General features: G+C 39.3%; 1 protein-coding gene across 5 annotated transcripts in view; it reads left to right on the top strand.

Moving 5' to 3' along the window:
• The first annotated feature begins 1,147 nt into the window (after positions 1 to 1,147).
• Positions 1,148 to 18,932, top strand: part of LOC105689628 (cysteine-rich secretory protein 2-like) — a 35,423-nt gene continuing 17,638 nt past the window's right edge. The window contains exons 1-2 of one of the 5 annotated variants that reach the window (XM_048657841.1): positions 1,149 to 1,362; positions 1,602 to 2,657. The gene's annotated coding sequence lies outside the window, so the exon portion shown is untranslated. Of the gene's footprint in view, positions 2,662 to 18,932 lie in introns of all 5 variants that reach the window. The other 4 variants (XM_048657842.1, XM_048657840.1, XM_012406787.3 and 1 more) reach the window with 4 other exon arrangements.

Below are 18,932 nucleotides of genomic sequence, written 5' to 3'. Positions count from 1 at the left end.
ATTGTACATAAAACACGGTACCATCGATCACCTGGCCTGTGCAACGTGGTAACGAAGGTAAAAAATAGAATTGAAACGACAAGTAGATTTCGAAATAGTTTGCAAAAATACGCGAAGGTGCAGCTGTGCGCGAGAGAATTGGAAGAAAAAAAAAAAAAAAATTGAAAGTTTATGAATAAAATTTCCGTCCGTTGATATCCTGATCGTGCATGCATGATTGGAGATATTTTTCCCAGTGCTTTTTTAATCTTTGTACAAAAAATTTGAAAAAAAAAAGCTTCGAAAAATCCCAATGTATAGAAGGAGAGAAATATAGAAGCGAAAGAATGACCCAGACTAGAAATGAAAAAATGGGAAAAAATATAGAAACTCGTAAATCCTTTACATAATCGGATCTAGCTCGCAGCTCGGCACTGGTACGCGATTTTGGTTTGCGTTACAGTATTCGTACGGGTATAAGTATACCCGTGTAAAGTAACAATACTGCAGCGACCAGACGTTCTGTTTCTAACCCCGTAAACTCCAGACTCTAAACTCTAAACTCTAAACTCTAAACCCTGAACTTTCAGTTCTGCGCTGTAAAAGCGCGTTTGGTATCTTGCAAGCACATCCGAATGCCGCAAGCTGCCGTGGCACCGAGGTATATGCAGAGCTTGCGCGAAAGAGTTCCAATGGGTTTTGATGCATGGGAAAAAAGCTCTCTAGCGTAATACGTAAATGCACCTCCAGATTTTTAAACATGAATTTATACGTACGGGTGTATATGTATACGCGTAAGCGAACGACGATAAGCAATGACGTCGTAACCAATATTTTTGAAAAATCATTCCTGCGATTGACCGGTGGTGGGCGTTCTTATCAAGTGGGTCGCGTTCGTACGTTGTTTCTCGTGCTTCGAAACGTAGGTTTTTTTCTCAATTTTTCGTTAACAAGGAAGGCCGGTGACGAGAAACGAAAAACTGGAAAATTTGCGCCCAAGATTTATGTATCAGCCACAATAAAAATACGCTGTACATACAACATAAAGAGCGACGGCGCGGGAGGCAGCGTCGGTGGCGGTGGCGGCGGCGGCGGCGCGACGCCCGTCCGCGTCCCGCGAAATTGAACCTTCCTCCGCTTCTCCTTTTGCCAGACCTCGCGCCGTTCAGAGATCGGGGACTCAGTTCGCCCATGAGGCTTCGAACTCCCGGTTCGCACTCTGCCGTATCATCGTTTGACGTTCGAATTTTCATCGGCGATCAATCGCAAAAAATCAGAAAAGTAGAAGCAGAAAAAAAAAAAAAAAAAGAAACCTTACGAGGAAATGGAAAAAAAGTAATCGCACCGATGAGAAAATTGTTGACCGTCTCTCGAAAAAAGGGGGTAGTTTTTTTTTCTTCAAAGGCATGTGTCGGTCGTTTTTTAACGTTGGCTGAAGCAAAAAATAAGCATTTTCAAAAATTCCACAGTTTCGGAGCTTCGATCGATTGCCGCAATTGATCTCGTCCTATTTTTTTTTTTTCTTTTGCTTTCGTTCCGTTGTTGTTTTAATTTTTTGAAACTCGAAACGCGTAATTCAGCCGAGTGTATTTAATCCCCTTCGCGCGCGCTGCTTTTTACAGGCGCGAATTTAACTATTGCAGAAAAGGTGTGACGTAATATTTGTTATATACACAGTCATCGGTACTTGACTTTGGGACATTGAAATTAAACGGGCGAGAGAGATAGAGAGAGAGGGGAAGTAATCGAGAAGAGAAGAAAAAAAAAAAAAAAATACCATGTGAACGTTATGTGATTTTTCTTGCAACTGGAATTTTAATTTAAACATCAGTGAAGATTAAATGGCAGAGGAAATGGCCTAGAAAAAGTAATGTGCGTAAAACAGATGTGAGATTGTAATAATTCAAATAAGATGAAATAAAAAATGCTAATTATTGTCGCATCAAGATTTTATTAAAGGGACATTCAATTGTAACCGGAAGTAAATTTTCTTCACTTCCTTTTTCGCATTTTCTCCAAATCTCTTTTTCGGGCCATAGACTACGTTTCTTTCACATCTATGTGCACGCAAACTGATTTCCAAAGTTATGAAGTACGTATAAAGAAAATTTTTATCCACAAACAAATAGCGTGGCTAATAAGAATTAACCCTTGTAATGCGAGTTGATGAAATCGCAAGCTTTCAAAGTTTTCAAGCAGGTACTATATACATAAGTATTCGTGAGCTTTCGAGTTGTCGGGGAGGTTCGGTAGAATAAAATAAAGAAAAAAAAAAAAAGGAAGAAGCAGAAGAAGAAGAGAAACACACGATAAAATAAGATAAAATATAATGAAATAAAGTGAAGAATAAAAAAAAAAAAAAACAAAGCAAGAAACATTTCGGTGGGGGGGGGGTAAAAAGTTGAATTCGAGATAAAGAATTGGAGTAAAATTGAGAAAGAAGAAAAACGAAGGAAAAAGAAACCGGGAGGACGTATGTATAGGTATATATACACGTGCAACGCTTGAATAAGAAAGGTTGAAAATAATGCGAAAATAAAAGCCAGTGCAACCGGCCAAGTTAAACAAACTGAAAGAAAACTAAATAAATAAAAATCGAAGAATTTATCCTGCAGCATTAAACGTACGTACAGGAGGACGAAATAAAAATCCGCATCGCTGCAGTGGACGGTATATAAGTAGGTATTTATACACACATATATATATACATTCATCTGTACGGTATGTTCGATAGTTCTAAATAACAATTGGAAACTTTCAAATATAATAAGGGGACTGAAATCGATTCGCGTTCGTGACTGCTGCATCTTCGGTTAATTGCGTCTACCCCGTAGGTTCGCCGTAGCAGAGAATCTATTCGAAATAGTTTAATTATCGAACTCTCTCTCTCTCTCTCTCTCTCTCTCTCCCGCACGTATACGAATACACGTGCAATTAATACGCAAATTAGAGAAGAGTTTGTTTCTAATTTTACCCAATTCTACTCGCTTCGGAAAATGATCAACACTTGATCTTCGAACGACCCGTTCGACCCTGACGAGGGGTATTTTGCACTAATTATAATCAGGCACACTCGACGTTATTAAAATTTAAATACCATCAATTAATTAACGAACACTTTTCCCCTTTGTAACACCGACGTCGTACTGCTTGTGAGAAACTGATTGTCGAAAATTGACTAATTTATTGCTTTTGTTTTTGTTTTTTTTTTTTTGCTCACTTGCCGTGAGACGGAGAAGGCTGAAGAACAAAAATTGTTCGAGCTTTTCTCATTCTTCTGCGGACTCCGTTCGAATCGCTGACCTTCGAGCTCGCGGCACTCGAAGCGAAGATAAATAACAAAGCGATGCAGAGCTTTTCTCGCACACCGAAGTTTTGAAAACAATAAAGCCCGTTACACGATGAAAAAGAAATGTACATATACATATATTGTATACACACACGTACGCGTATAGTAAATAAATAGCTGTTACGTAAAGGGTGGTTGTTCCTTTTTGTCGCTACCCTCCTATGCGATCGGTAAATTTTCTTGTGGGTTTTGTAAAAAGCACGCGTATCCCAAAAGCTGTTTTACACCTGTGATGATTTTTTGCTAATATTAGCGCTAGCGGAGAACGCGAAAGCAGAAAATAAAAAAAAAAATAAAGAGAAAATAAAAAATAAAAAGAAAATTTCGAACAAAAAAGTGGCCCCTCCTTTTCTGGGAGATAATGCGCATAATGCACAAAAAATCTTTCACCCGCTAATTAAGTGTATATATACACGTAGGTATATATGTATGGCAAGCTCTGAGCTTGCAGTTAACAGCGTTAATTGTAAAATAGTAGTACATACGTACGTATTCCTATGGTACATAAAATACATTGGACGTTAATGCTATAGTTTCTCAGTCGTGTATATGGGTGAATATGTATTTCCATGTAAACTATAACGTTCGAATATACGGTAGGTACAATGGACTACACACATATAACGGAAATAGGAAGTGTAATCCCAATTATGCTAATTGCGCGATCGCGAGTCTACAGTAGGTAGAAATAGGGGGGGGGGAGACGGGGGAGCGAGGGAAAGGGTGGGGGGTAGTTATAGGTGGATGTTTTGTTTTAAGCCCTACAATTACCGTTAAAGAGTCGCGACCTACCGCGTCTGTTACGACTTAATTAACAACCCCTATTTAAATATCGTTGATATTGCGCGCTTAATTATCGTCGATCCATGTTACACAGACACACCGTACGATATCTGCAGTCGTTACAGGTATATTCCTCTCGTTACAGAAAATGCAAAGTAAATTAACACGAATTAAGGAAACAATACGAAAATTGCAGGGTGCGGAAGAGATGATTGTATTATATCGAAAGGTAAATGACAAATGAGCAGGTGAGGTAGGGGACGGGAAAAGAAACAAAAAGAAAGAAATGTAAACCGAAGCTGCCAGTGGACTGGGAGTATTTTTTCGTATAATTTACTCGAAATTCATTTTTTTCATTCTCTTTTTATTCCGACCCATCACTTGTCCCGTGAATTTGTTGAATCGTCGGAAGTCCTGTCCTGTGTAGAGAAAGAAGAGAGAAAAAGCACGGTTAAAAGTTGGTGGGAAAAAAAAATAAATAATATACACACGGCAGACGTCTGACGACCGGGGGTTGAAGGTACGGGGTTTTCAACGTCGATATAACACTGCAGCTGTAGGGTGATTAATAAAGTTTGTCAACCGGCTCTGGGAAGCAATAGAAAATTAACGGAAAAACAAAGTTCGACTGTAAAATACGCGTGAATAGGTATACTCGTACTTATCGAAGTTGGATGTATTTCAAAATAAGAGAAATAAACGGTTATATGAAAAAGGTAATACCTACGTACTATATTTTATAAGTTAGAAATGAAATATCATTCCCCATAAAGCTCACCTGCAAGGGCTTTTACCGTTTTCTCTTTGACAGAAGTTTCGATCAATTCATATCACGTTGGTACGAATGTGATTCAAAGTAATTGCGACTATGTACAGGTGTCTCCGAAGCTAACGTTTCGAAATCATAAAATCATTGGCTTTTCTCCGTCGGAGCTTTTCCGTTTCTCAATTTGATTTTATTTCATTTCCTGTTTTCTTAACCTTCGGTTTCACATTATTTGCTTGAAATCGAAATCAGATTCGATAGATCGCTTACTCACCTATTGAGGTATGATCACAACCTTCGAATAGACCTGACGCGCTGACGGAGCTTTTCAATATTTTTTGTTCATCTATTCACAAAATACGTATTTTCCGTTTTCCTTTTCATGCAAACCCTCTGAAATCATTTGCAGTCCCGCCTGAAATTGAATATTTTCCTATAAGGGGTTGACGATAATAGAATTACCTCGCGAAAGGCAGAATGCTTAATACATTCGAAGGGTTGAAATCGCGGATGATTCCGACTAATGAGGGCTGGATTCAAGGGACGTATCGTTATATATTGCGTGTTAAGGTAATCCGGTGTAGTCCGTCGTTATTAATAGGTGTCTATAAATATGTCGAAGCTTATGTAGGTATTTTTGTACGCTGCAAGTGTGGAAAAATTGTCACACACATCGCCCTATTATACACATAGATTTAGTATAGCATATATACATGCACATATCGAGACACTATTCGCCCTACAGCACAGCCGATAAACCGATAATCCAGTTTAGAGCTTTTGTGTGTGCCTAACAATAGGGAAAAACTCTGTTAGAAAGCCGCTAGCTGCTCACCTCGTCCACCCCCTTCTCCTGAACCTGACGCTTCGAACAAGAACAAAAAAAAAAGAAGAAAAGACAATTAAAAAAAAAAATAAATAACCTCATCACTGAAACAGAGAATTCGTCTAGCTAGAGGAAAAGATACACTGAGAGATACGAGTGTGCTTGAAGCTTTCGTGATATTTTATTCAATTTTTTTCTCATTTTTTTAATAAGGCTCATTGACGCGAGAGAAAAGAAGAAAGAAGAAAAATTGACCGCCCCAAAAACTTTTGCTTCGTGTTTATAATCAACTGGAACTTCTATTGACGGATGTAATACCTGTCAGAAAAGCACGAAAAACTCCGAGCTTTCAATGGTGTCTTGACTAACAATAAGCGAGAAAAAAAAAAGAAAAATCGCCTCAACGATTGATTCGATTTTCGTGCACGAAATTTGATTACTTTTCATTTGTTTTTTTCTATTCCAAATTTGTTTCAAAAATCAATTCAATTCACGCGTGAAGGATTCGCAGGGCCCTCCTCTTGTGACTGAAATTTTACCGTATCTCAGATTTTGATCATGAATTTCTCTGGGCGGGCTTTTGAAATTTGAATCGTGATTTCTCACCCGACAAATAAATTTCAATACACATTTCGTCTACCTTCTCGTCAGCTAGATCGAGAGGGTGGCAGGGGAGGTTGGAGGGAACACGTCGAGATTCACGTCGAGACGTCTCCTCTCTTGAAAAACAAAAAAAAAAAAAAAAAAACTCACCTTGTACGCTGTTCGGGATGAATTATCGCATTTCTGTCACCACTTTTCCGCGATGATCTAGCACATTTTGATACACCTTCCATGAGAGGAGGAAAAAAAAAAAAACGAAAAGAAAAGAAAATGGCATATGGATTGTTAGTATAATTACTACGGAAAAAAGAGCTGATCGAAATGCAAATTATTTTTCACTGAAAAAATAGAGATTGAAAAAAACTCTCGTTCCTACAGTATAACATCGAATGCAACGAAAATTTATCATTTCTATATGTGCACGCAAAAAATGAAAATCAGAGGCGCACGTGGTATATGTAAGTAATGGAACGTGAGAAAAGAGAGAAAAAAAAAATGCCGTGAAAAATGAAGCGTGTATGTAATTATTCTTCGATTCTTTTTCTTCTCTTCCTTTTTTTCTCTTCTCTGATTTTCCGGTAGAACATGGAGTTGAGATTATTATCATTTGATTTAAACTTCTGATTGGGGTTTTTAATTTAATAAGCGCGTCTGGCGAGACAAAAGCGCGCGAGGTCGAGCTGCGGGATGAATTCCGCTAGAAAATTGTTGGTTACGGTGAAGGTACGTGGTTGTGGTTGTGGTTCATTCACCCGCCTACGAATGACGACACTGTGCAGGTGTTGAGGTACGTGCATGTATAAATCCGTGCGGATGAGCTTGAGTCAGTTTCCTAATACCCTTTGAAATTCATTCATTCAAATATATTCATTAACTTCGAGTTTCATTTTTCCGGTTTCAGTAATTTTGTAAGTAAGGGGGGGAGGGAAAAAGAAGAAAAAAAACAAAAAACTCGTTTCACGTAACACAGCAAATTGCGTACGGATCGGGTGCCGGTGAAGTTCAGAAGTCGCGAGGGCAAAAAACTACTTTTCTAAGGACATCGAAACCGTCTGCAGACGTCTGCAGATATTACCTTACCAACTACTTTATACAAATCTATATACGAAATTAGGGCGGTCATGTTTCTAAAGGGTAATTCGCCGGAGGTGTTGGAAAGCTGCCAGTAAACCCCTTCGAATCTCCGCTCCGAGTGGAACCCCCTAAATCCCATCCCCTTCGCGCGGAGCAAAATATCAAGACCTAAGTGCCTTTTTTCATCCACCACCAAACGAATTTTATTTCATTCCTTTTCGTTCTCGTCTTCCTTCGTTCTTTCTAGATTTCAGACACATCAACTGCGAACGGTTGGATGTGTACGTACGTACGCGCTTATCATCGGGAAAGGACGAAGAGAGAAGGAAAAGTTTGCGAATCCCGTTTTTCAACAACTCGAAAGAAACTTCGAAATTTCGATATCTTCCTCGATCCCATCCTTCTCCGTTTCGCATTCTCGAGAAATAACACCAGCCGGTAGAATCTTATTTACGGAATTTAAATTTATCGTCGTGATCGCCAGCAATGTGCGGTCAGTTCGGACAATGAGGTCTCACGCGATCCCTCCCCTCCCCTCCCCCCCCTTATCCCTCTATCCCGATAATGATCTTGAATTTGAATTCGTTATGAAAGAAACGAGCAATTGACGACACGGCGCGTTCTTCTCGTTGATAATCGCTACGCTTCTCCAACTGGGCATTACAATTGCGCTCAATCAGCAATATGTATTATGAATCACGTTTTACTTATACTTATTAGGTATGTACGCACGTACATATATATATATGTACAATCGATGTCAAATTGACGAAGTTTCAATTACATCCATCTCCGCCACATTCGACCGTATTGAAGAACGAATAATTTTAGCTTTCAAAAATTTGAACGGAAAAGAAAAAAAGAAAACTAAATAATGAAAAATTTTCGAGTAATCCCCGAAATCTTTGAAATAGATTTTTCAACTCTTGCGCTAAAATGAGTCACACGAACCGGCAGTAGCAGCTGTTATCCATAAATTCAGTGTTCTCGTGCAGAGCTTATACATTATTACATAAAGTGATTGATGCGGTAGACTTACTTTCGATTTTTTTTTTTTTTTTTCATTCATTCTCACCCACCGAAATTCGATCGACAAGGGTGAGAAAGGGGCGATGATCAGGGGAAAGAATAAAAATGTACTTTCGAATCGGCGCGGATTCGGAGGCGAAAAATTTTCCGGCAATTTCGTAGCTGCGCGGCGTAGGGGATGATTAAATAAATCATGTTTCCCGAAACATTTGTATTTCTGGTTTGTTTCGTTGTTGTTGTTTTTTTTTTTTTTCTCTCTCTATTCTCCTCGTTTCGAGAGAAACTTCACACCGTGTGCAAGAGTTTCGCGAAGTAACAAGTTCGGTCCAATCGGTTGGTGTCAAGGAAACAAATAGCCTTCAATTTAAAACATTCCACCGCGTGCCGAAACGCGGCAACGAACTCACTGTCGTCTATAAACGCCAGTGTAACGCTTCCCGCGTTTCTTTCTCCGCTTCACACCCGTACATATCCGTACGCGTATGGTACATGCGAAAAGACTCACACGTACGACAGAGAGAGAGAGAGAGAGAGAGAGAGAGAGAGAGAGGGAGATAAAAAATTACGCACACAGACTGAAAAAGATGGGTCAATACACCGATAATATACAACAGAGCTATCTTTACGTTACGTAGTATGTAGCAAGAACGAAAAAAAAAGAAAAAGAAAAAAAAAGAAGAAAACGTGACACGGCCAAAAGTGACTCAGATTACGTAATAGTTACTACACTTGTATTCAACGTATGCATGTATAAACATACACCTACGTAGCGCACAAAAAGCGAAGAAAAGAAATATAAAGTAGATGCAAATTTATTACAAAACCATGCAAACTATTAAATGAATAGCTCATCTCATATATTCCCATGCTCCACACAAAGGAATAATTATAATGAGAATAATAATGGCTGTGTTTTAAAATAATCTAGTAATTTTGTTTCGCTTCCCCTCTCCTCCTCGTTACCCGTGGGGATGAATTGTTATCGTTGTGCATAAATTTTGTTTAAGTAAATTTTTCCCCATTTTTATATCACACACCTGATATTTTCATCTCATCTCTAATTAGAAAGAAGAGGGTTCGGAGTCACGGAGGATGTTATACGACTTTTGCATGTAAATTAACACGTTTCTCCAGCGCTCTGTGATTCCTTTTTTCTTTCTTCTAGTTTGTTTATTAACCTTTTTTTCACGTACTCAACCTGACCAATTCTGGTTCATTCTTTACTCACGTAGATATGACGATAATGACGTTGTCACGCGTGAATCACGCAATATTATACGAGATATTTGGGTGTCATCTGCAGTACAAAACTCTCGAATCTATAGTCTATCTAAAATATAAACCTAGGTTCATCAGTCCTGTTGAAAAAGTTTTTTCCCTCTGAGCAGCCCATTTTTTGGGCATTCTTTATTCGAATGACTAATTTTGGGTCTGATCGGAAAACACGGAGGAAGACGAGAGGAAAAAAAAAATTCTTTCTTTGACAAAATCCAATCGGATCGAAATGCACTCGTGATAAGGGAAGGACTGAAACACACCGATGAAACCGAGCGATTATTATCGTCAGTTTCGATTTCGATTTCGATTTCGCATTCGGTACCCTCGTTTCCGGTAACGCCCTGTACAAAAAATTTGGACACAGCTGTGACCGTAGATTGGAAGAAAATGGAGGTGAAAATAAAGGGAAAAGAAAAGTGAGGTAACAAAAATTTGTGGTAATGTTTCTTCGTTACGTAGTTTTTGTCGGCTGCGGTAGGTAGGAGAGGAAAGCAGCGAAAATTTCTCGTGCACGTAACGGCGTAGCTATTTTTCCGTGAAAATTATACCGGAATTGAATTTTGGAAAACGTAAAGCTCAGCTTGCGGGAAAAATCAATTTTAAACTCCGACTGTGAAACTCTCGAAATTTTTTCGTTCTATTTTTCACACCAACCCGATACGATTCCCTCTTTTACCCTCTTTCACCGCAACGATATCGTTTCTCGAATTTCTAATCAAAGGCCGCCCCCGCGAACTATGGATACATAAAAATGCGCTCGCACGGTAAATAAGTAAAATTCCTTCGGCGGCAAGGAAAACCATCAAGGAGGGGCAGAAGCCGCCGTAGCAATTCGTAGGGACATCGCGTTACATTTTCGGATGGCACGCAAACGGCGTAAAGGGGTAACAGAGGGTACAGAAATTGCCAACAAGGGGATTCACCGGTCTGCGGTATAAAATGTCCGACCTACGCAGGTGTATACCTGTATGAATAAATGTATATTACAACTATATCTCTATACAAGTACGTGAAACCAGACGCACCAGGTATGTACGAAAACGTGTACATGTTTTTATGCGCGCGACATGCAACGGTGTGTTCATACATATTTGTACGAACGTGTGTGTGTGTGTGTGTAACATGGAAAATTTTCAGAGGTCTTGTTCGACGGTACGTAGTTCGGTGTGAATATAAGTGAAGGAATGAAACGGAAAGGAAAGGAAGGGAATTTATATATTTATATATATATATATAAGGGAAGGGAAACTTCGTCGTTTCAAAGTACGGTGTATAGTATACGGATAGGTGTATATATACGTGTATATACATGGGTTAGAGAACCCTTAGGAAACCGCACTGAGTTTTCAAAGCCACAACTGGCAAGTGTCTGTGGCTGAGGCGCCGCTTCCTTGCCCAGGGAATTGTTTAACAATTCCTTGGAAGCCCGGACGCCGCGGCCGGCTCGCTCGAGGCTTTTCAAATTGAATTCTAATTCCGTTCTGGTCGAACAAACCCTATGCTCCCGGATTCTAGATTCTGGATTTTGGAATGCCGATGTCCGATGAGGGATTCAATTTCATGCCTCGAAGTAATACGTTATTATTCATAAACCAATGTCTTTGATCCGCGGTTAACGTTCGAATTTTGATATCCTTCCGTACGGTCTTTTCGCCTCCCTGAAAATTGCGTACGCCAAAAAATATCAATTACACGATAAACAGCAGCGGACTCTCGAAATTTTTCAGCTCGAAAGAAAACGGGGATTCAAAGGAGGAGGCGAATTTTTTTTTTTCCCGTTTCCACGCAGTTATTTGAGAATTTTATCGATCTTTCTTTTTTTCTGACCAGGTTTTCGGAAAAAAAACAACTCGTCTCCTCCTTTTTCGAACGGGTTTCAACGCGTACAATTTAAATCGGTTACGAGCAAAAAATATCGAAGTCAAAAAAAAAGCAAAATAATCCCTTCCGATGAAACCGAACGGTTTATTCGATTCCGTTCGCCCAGCTGGAGATTTCCCCGTTCTTCCGGGCACCAGAAGAGCCGCGATCCCTCACATACGACACGAGGAAGCGAGTGCATGCCAAATACAATTACTCTCATCGATTTATGTACCAATTTCAACCGTCCGTTCCCGTTCGCGAACATAATCGTTACGGTATTATAGCTTGTAATTCGTTTTTCAATAAAATCGTCAATTTCTCTTCTCCGCAAACTTATCGCTCAACGGAGTCTTAACGTCCGACTTTCGTTGTTCCCTCTTGTTTTCTATTGTTAGCGAATACCAAATAATCTGGGTCAGAATTACGGTTCTGCAGAACGATCCGGTACTTTTCATTTTTCGTTGTTTTTTTCTGTTTTTCCTCATCTCCAACGATACTCGTGTATCGATGATAAAATATTCGAGTAAAAATACACGAGGATAATACACACGTATACGTCTATAACGTACGTCTCGACGCTACGAGAGAATATTCCGAATGCAAATATCCCAATTACAACTGTTTACATCTGAATGGCAGAGTTTACGAGACGACGAATTCTGCTTCACCCGCTCATCGCTAACACTGGCGCGTCCCCATTTCCGTCACACTCTTCCAGTATCCCATGTCCCATTGAAACGACATGTTTCCGAATAACAAAAACCACGCGACGATAATCGTTGCTCTCCTGTTTATTCGCGTATGAAATCAGACTGAGATAGGTGCCGCGCAACCCGAGGGCAAAAAAAAAAACCACTCGCGAATTCAAATTTTTCAACTAAGTACTCCGAAATTTTACCAGTCAAACGAGACCGATGGACCGAAAAAATTGTCCTCGTTAAAGATATCTGCGACCTGAAAAATATCTTTTTCAACCTTCATTCGTATCTGACCGATAGAATTTTTGGAAAATCACTCGAAACGAACCGCGATAAAGGCTAGTTACTGGCGGCGGTAGTTCGCTTGGCAATAATTGAGTACACGAAATTTGAGCGCTTTTTTCTACTTCGTCCGAATGAAAAACTGATCGAAAACGAAACTTGAACGACTGCTCAGATTAACCAGGGTGAGAAATTAATTGGCCTACATATTTTTAGAAGCATTACGCGATCGTTGCATTTTTTCGTTATTTCTCGTTTTTTTTTTTGTTTTTTTTTTTTTCTCTTTTTTCTCTTCACAACATACCTTCGGCAAAGTAGAAATGCAGGAGCAGCGGCGGCAGCAGCAACTTCAGCAGCTTCTGGAGCGCCAATTTAATTTGCTTCCGTTTCCGCCCGTTCTGGTTGCTCTATACGTATCGTTATTATTGGTCTACATATATTCCCCATATATTCGTATAATACGGGGTACACGCTAAACCTGTGCAAGTTTATTATTTCATGTTCACCCCGTACACGTATGCGTATATTTATATACGTACGTACGAATACGTCCTATAACGCGAAAATAATAACTTGCCAAGCGAATAAATTCCCATTTATAACATGCGTCATGTACTCACCGTATAACACACCGATGCAGTAAAATAGATACGTAATATATTGTGCCGTGTTATTTACGTGTAACCGTGTATACACGGTACAATGTTAACGCTCGAACGTCTTTTATTTTCATTAAACCTGCAACCAACGCTGCAGCGGTAATTATTTATGATTAACAAAAGCTGATAATATTCCTCCTTGTTTTCTACTGTCTCAATAAAACAGCGTGAATTGATTTTGATTTTGTTTTTTTTTGCTTCTTTGCCTAGTCGTTAAATCAATTCGCCCGGGTTAAAAGTGCAGATTATTTTAATAACGATCTATTTGAATCTGTATCAATATTTTCTATTTAGATCCGCTCGCGCGATTTAATTACGTATACAAGTGTACGCGATTTCTGGGAAGCAGAAGCTCGTCTTTATTACATCCACGGTGGTATTCTTATCCGACCTTGGAGATTCCAGATTTTTTTTTCAAAGATTCGCTTATTTTTCGAAAATTTGAAAAGCCATTTCGCAAATTTGACCCTACCGCAACCGCCCGGTGGAAGTTCGATCGATTTTTTTTCTTTCCTTTTTATTCATACGATTTTTATTACCTAGAAGCATATATCCTTCGCGTCCGTTGAGGTATCCCGAGCTTTTAGCTTTCGGAGACCGTGAATCGGGCGGAACGACGGAGAAATTTAGCGGTGCGAACGTCGTCCGCATCGAAGTAAAATTTATTATTTGTTCACCTGGTTACTGGGAGGGGTAGAAGCGGGACGAAAAAGAACAAGGGTGCAGCTGGTTTACGCCGCGTCAATTCTTGACGCTGGAGATTCGGAGGGAAAAATCTCCGCGGGGCGGTACGATGCGGAAAGCAGAAAAAAAGAAAAAAAGAAAAAATAGAAAATAGAAAATAGAAAATCCCAGTCTTACAAAAATAATAAAACATACCAGCTAGCTATATATACAGCGTTCGGTCGAGAAACAACTTTAACTCAACATTATTTCTCAAGCTCACAACTGTTCGAAAGAAAGTCGTCCTTATAACGCTTCACATATTTCAACCCACGTGTACAGGTATACGCATATACGTGTTTCTCCAGTCGAATCCCACGGGTTCGTCACCCCCAACCCCCGAAGACCGTCTCTTCGGGAAAAACCTAACTGCATCCTACACACGTATAGTTCTGCGTACGACACGCGTGGGACGTTGAATCACGTTCACGCGAATCTCAGATTTTAGTCGATGAAAATTCAAAGAAAATAGATAAACAAATAATCGACGACGCGATCGAATCGATGAATCTTATTCGAAATTGACAGTGAAAATGGGAGAAGAAGGAAAGAAAAACCAGAAAAAAAACAAAAAAACAGATGGATGTGAAATGACGTAAAAATGTATGGGAATCAAAAATTCATTTATACGAGCACTCGATACGGTATCTATATGCAGGTGAGTATACGACGGGGTGATATTTCGGCTAGAAACGAGGGTGAATATAAGCGGTAAAAGTGTATACGTATAGATATAAGCGTGAAGAGCTATATCATCGATATCTCGATCACTTCGCGTTTTGCATTCGCTGGTATAGGAGAATACTTTTTGCTCGTTGATTTTGCGTATTTCAAACGCAATTTCAACCCGCTACCTTCCGTTCCTTAAGAGGGTACTAAGTATTATTCAAATCGGATAAAGCTTCCGAGGAATATCTTTCCATCTTATTTTTATACGTATACGTATATATATATTTTTTTTTTTTTACACATATACGATGTGCTATGTGCGTACACACATAAAATTTGCGGTACCCCCCCCCCCCCCCCCCCCCCCACCCCCACGGCACCCGTTGATATATTCCGCGATATATATATAAAATCGTATTACATGTCTGACGATTCAACTTCTCGATATTCATTTCAATTTTAAAGTTTCGCCGAAAACCATCCCGCCGGTAAATCAAAGGAAAATAAAGGAGGGCGGTTGAAAAAAAATCCAGCCAACGCGAAGAAGGGAGAAGGATACGGTAAAAATATTCAAATTCACCAGACGAAGGTCTCCTTTTTTTCAACTCATAAGCACTATGATACCTCAACTCTGACGAAATGTACCTATATTTTTATTTCCGGTTATCCGTTTTTTTTTCTTCTCTTCCTCAAGTACAACGAATATTTTTTCTTCTCTCTTCCCTTCAACTGGCTTGATGATAAAAAGACTTGACATTATACAAAGTTTCTTACCGAATACATTAACTTTCTTTTTTTATTTCATACTTTCTTCCTCTTCTTTTTTATCATTCTTTCTCATACTTTGTTATACGTATGTCTCGAATAATTTTCTCGACGGTTGACACCGTCGGCCAGCTATGAATTTTTCCTTTCGTTAGAAATAAAAAAAAACCAAAAACAAAACCGAATGAATTAATTGAAAAAAAAAAATAATTATCGAAAAAAACCGTCCAGACCGCTTAATTCTTCTATCTGATTATTCTTTAATCTGATCATTTTCTTTTCTCCCGTAATACGGACGCTATAGTTTTTCGGAAGAAAATTCTCATTATATTACACGCACACTTGTGCACGTCACTTAGTTTTACATAGTCCGACTATAAATATGTACGTACGTACGGTGTGTATGCGCGTGTACAGTGTACATGGGGAATGAGAGGAAGGGGGTAATATCACGGATCGCAGTTTTCTTCAATCTTCTAAAGTAGTGAGCTATACGTACGCGTCTCGTCTCCCGAATAAAAGAGGGGAAGAAAAACGAGAAAAAAAATAACTGAAATACAAGAGCGTCGTCACTTGTTCGCGACTCGGAAGTCCTTCCGAATTAACTATGCGACGAAGAGAAAAGAACAGAAAAGAAAACTATCAAAATTCTTCATCTCCTTCATACCTTCCTACGTTCTGTTCCTTCTTTTTTTTCTCGTTTTTTTTTTTTCCCCCCCATTTCTATCAACCGCGCGTAATTCATTCTCGTTGCTCTTCGAGGAGGGGCAAGTTAAGGAACTCCGCGGAACTTGCTCCAACTTTTGATTTTTATACGGGTATATATATTATACATAAATATGTATGTACATTTTCTTTTATTTTCATCGTTTTTTTTTTTTTCTTTAATATTATTATTTCGAGCCCATCTAGCCGTATTATGCCCTTGCAGCGAAGTTATTACCCACAGTTTTAAAACTCGCTTATAAAGCTAACCCTCTGGGTTATGTCCATAAGCATGTATATATATATATAGGTATATAGGGGTTGATGCGGTGAGATGATAGAAAAAAAAAATGAAAAAGATTGGATAAAAATTGAAAGAGAAAAACGAAGAAGAAGAATAAGAAAAAGAATAAGAGAGAGGAAAAAAAAATTAGGATCGGAATCTTGGGGAGTTCGGAGTTGGAAAGAGATAAGAAAAATAAGTAGAATCGCGAGACTTCCGCTCCCATCATAAATCCTATGAAAAGAACCACCCTTACCTCGACTTTTGATCGGGGTATGACGTACTCCGGGTCTATAACGCGAAAGCTGCGAGATGCATTTTTGATGGGGTATATTATGCATGTCTACACCTACACACATAACACCTGGGTATGTATGTACCGATCGCGTACGTCGATATGTACGACGCGGACGATATACCGGGTTATGTATATTCGCGGCATATTTTCATGGTTTATATTGGAAAAATTGGCACAAAAGACGCTCTATACCTAATAGGGTGTTATGTAGACCGTTGAGGAAAAAAAATTGGAATTCGGACTACCGTGCAGAGAAAAGTACGGCGTAAGCGACTGACTTCCTGTCCAATGATTCCAACGCACACCGTACATATCTTTTTCACATGCATAATTCACCCGTACCGTAGCGACTATATCGCTTTTGCGCGTCGTGATATTAAATTCATATAGAGTGAAGAAAAAAAAAAGAAAAAAAAAAAAAAAAAATACTGGAACGATATCGATCGATTCGTTTTTCTTTTACTTCACTATTTTTTCTCCTTCCGTGGATCACCCTCTGTAATTGTATACGGTGCGCGTACGTTACCTGAATTTTATAACTTTCAACGTAAAACGTACACATAAAACGGCCGAGTTGCATGTCGAGTAATAATTTTACCGGATTACATAAGAACCATAAATACACGTATATATACGTACGTACAAATTTTATACACATTATACTTGCGTACTTATACAGGAATTTATGTGACACGTCGTACGTATGTAATGTGTGCGGATAGTTTAGTGTAATAATTTTGTTAAATTACCCTAATTACTTGAAGGAATTATACGCGTTATATAGCGCGAAACTTTTCTGACAACGAGTCATTACGCCGCGTTAAAAAGTTCGCCGAAAAAAAGCTGAAAAAAAAAGCGAAAAAAAGAAGAAGAAGAATTTCAACCCCCTTCCAAACGCGTTACAGGATTGAGGAAAAAACAAATAGCAGTTTTTTCCTAGATTAAATTCAGCAAAGCGAAGAGAAAACAATGTTTTTTGTTTTAATTACATTAATTATATTTTTGCAGAGGACCTCTAGGTCCCGGCGGTCTCCGCTAGACTCGAGGGGGGAAAAAAACGAAGGTTCTCGAGAGAATAAAAAAGCTCCGCGCGCGAACGTTGAACTTAAAAGCTTTCGAGTTTCCGGTCGGATTTGAAAATTGATCGAATTTCGGGTATTTCGGTGATAAAAATGCGGATGAAAATTTGAATAAAAATAGCGTAAAAGGTCCGCGATTTTCGGCGCGGCGGCGTCAGCGAATCTGAATATTCGACCTTAAATTAATATGAATTCAAGCTGATTCGCGCCACTCCGGGATCGGGAGACAACGCAAAAGTCCCTCTCGATCACGTACGAATCCCCGCAGCTTTCTCCCGTCTCCTTTTTATTTTTTATTTGATTTTTTTTATTCTTTTATTTTTCATCTCCTCTCGTCTGTCTCGTCTCACAGCTTTATAACTACCCTCTGCCCTCGGCCGTATCCGACGGTATACGTACTTGCCATGCAACGTGCCACGTCCTAAGACAGAAGAGGCTACCGCCTTAATTAGAAACATTAATATGGATGAGCTCCAGACTTTGGAATTTGCATGTCGAGAATGATTTCGGACTCGTTTGCACGCACCTCTTGACTGACACCGAAAAAATCTACGGTCGGACGTACACACCCGGGGATCGACGGTCTTTCCAAAATTTCTCTCTCGCAAATTTCAAATCTCCCCGAAAAACAAAAAAAAAAAAACAAAATCCATGAATTTTTTTAACCGAAAAAACTTTCCACTAACGGTTCTCCGTATTCGATATGTTATCCATTTTTATTTTCGGTCGTCTTACCTTCCGGATGTCATCGCCCAAATTTTCAGATTGACTCATACGTCCGTGAAGCTCGAGAACCGGAAACAGGACGTGACTGCGTCCTTCGTAAAATCGACGATCATTGATAGTTTTATCGATAAATCTGTCTATGCGAGTTACGCACCTCAGTTCCCGCGCAATACGTCGTTGAAATGTACATAAGACAATTCTCAAGCATGTGGCGATAAATACACTCCTGTTTACGTATACATAGGTATATATATATATCTATATATGTACACACGTACGTACATAGCATGCAGCCAATGCAGCCCTAAAAGCTTTCGGTTTAGCTACAGCGTTACGTAGAAGCTTTTGCTACCGCTCCTCCATCTTCTCTGAGATCGCAGGGTCGTCAGCATCGTACGAAAGCTTCAGAAAGGAAGCTTCGGGATTCCGATCTTATGTACATACCGACGTACATAAACTGCCTACCGCCGCACATATACGTTAGAGTAGATTGTC

Source organism: Athalia rosae, chromosome 7 (genome assembly GCF_917208135.1).
Source record: "Athalia rosae chromosome 7, iyAthRosa1.1, whole genome shotgun sequence".
Classification (NCBI taxonomy): Eukaryota; Metazoa; Arthropoda; class Insecta; order Hymenoptera; family Athaliidae; genus Athalia; species Athalia rosae.
This window is presented reverse-complemented; position numbering and strand designations above follow the sequence as displayed.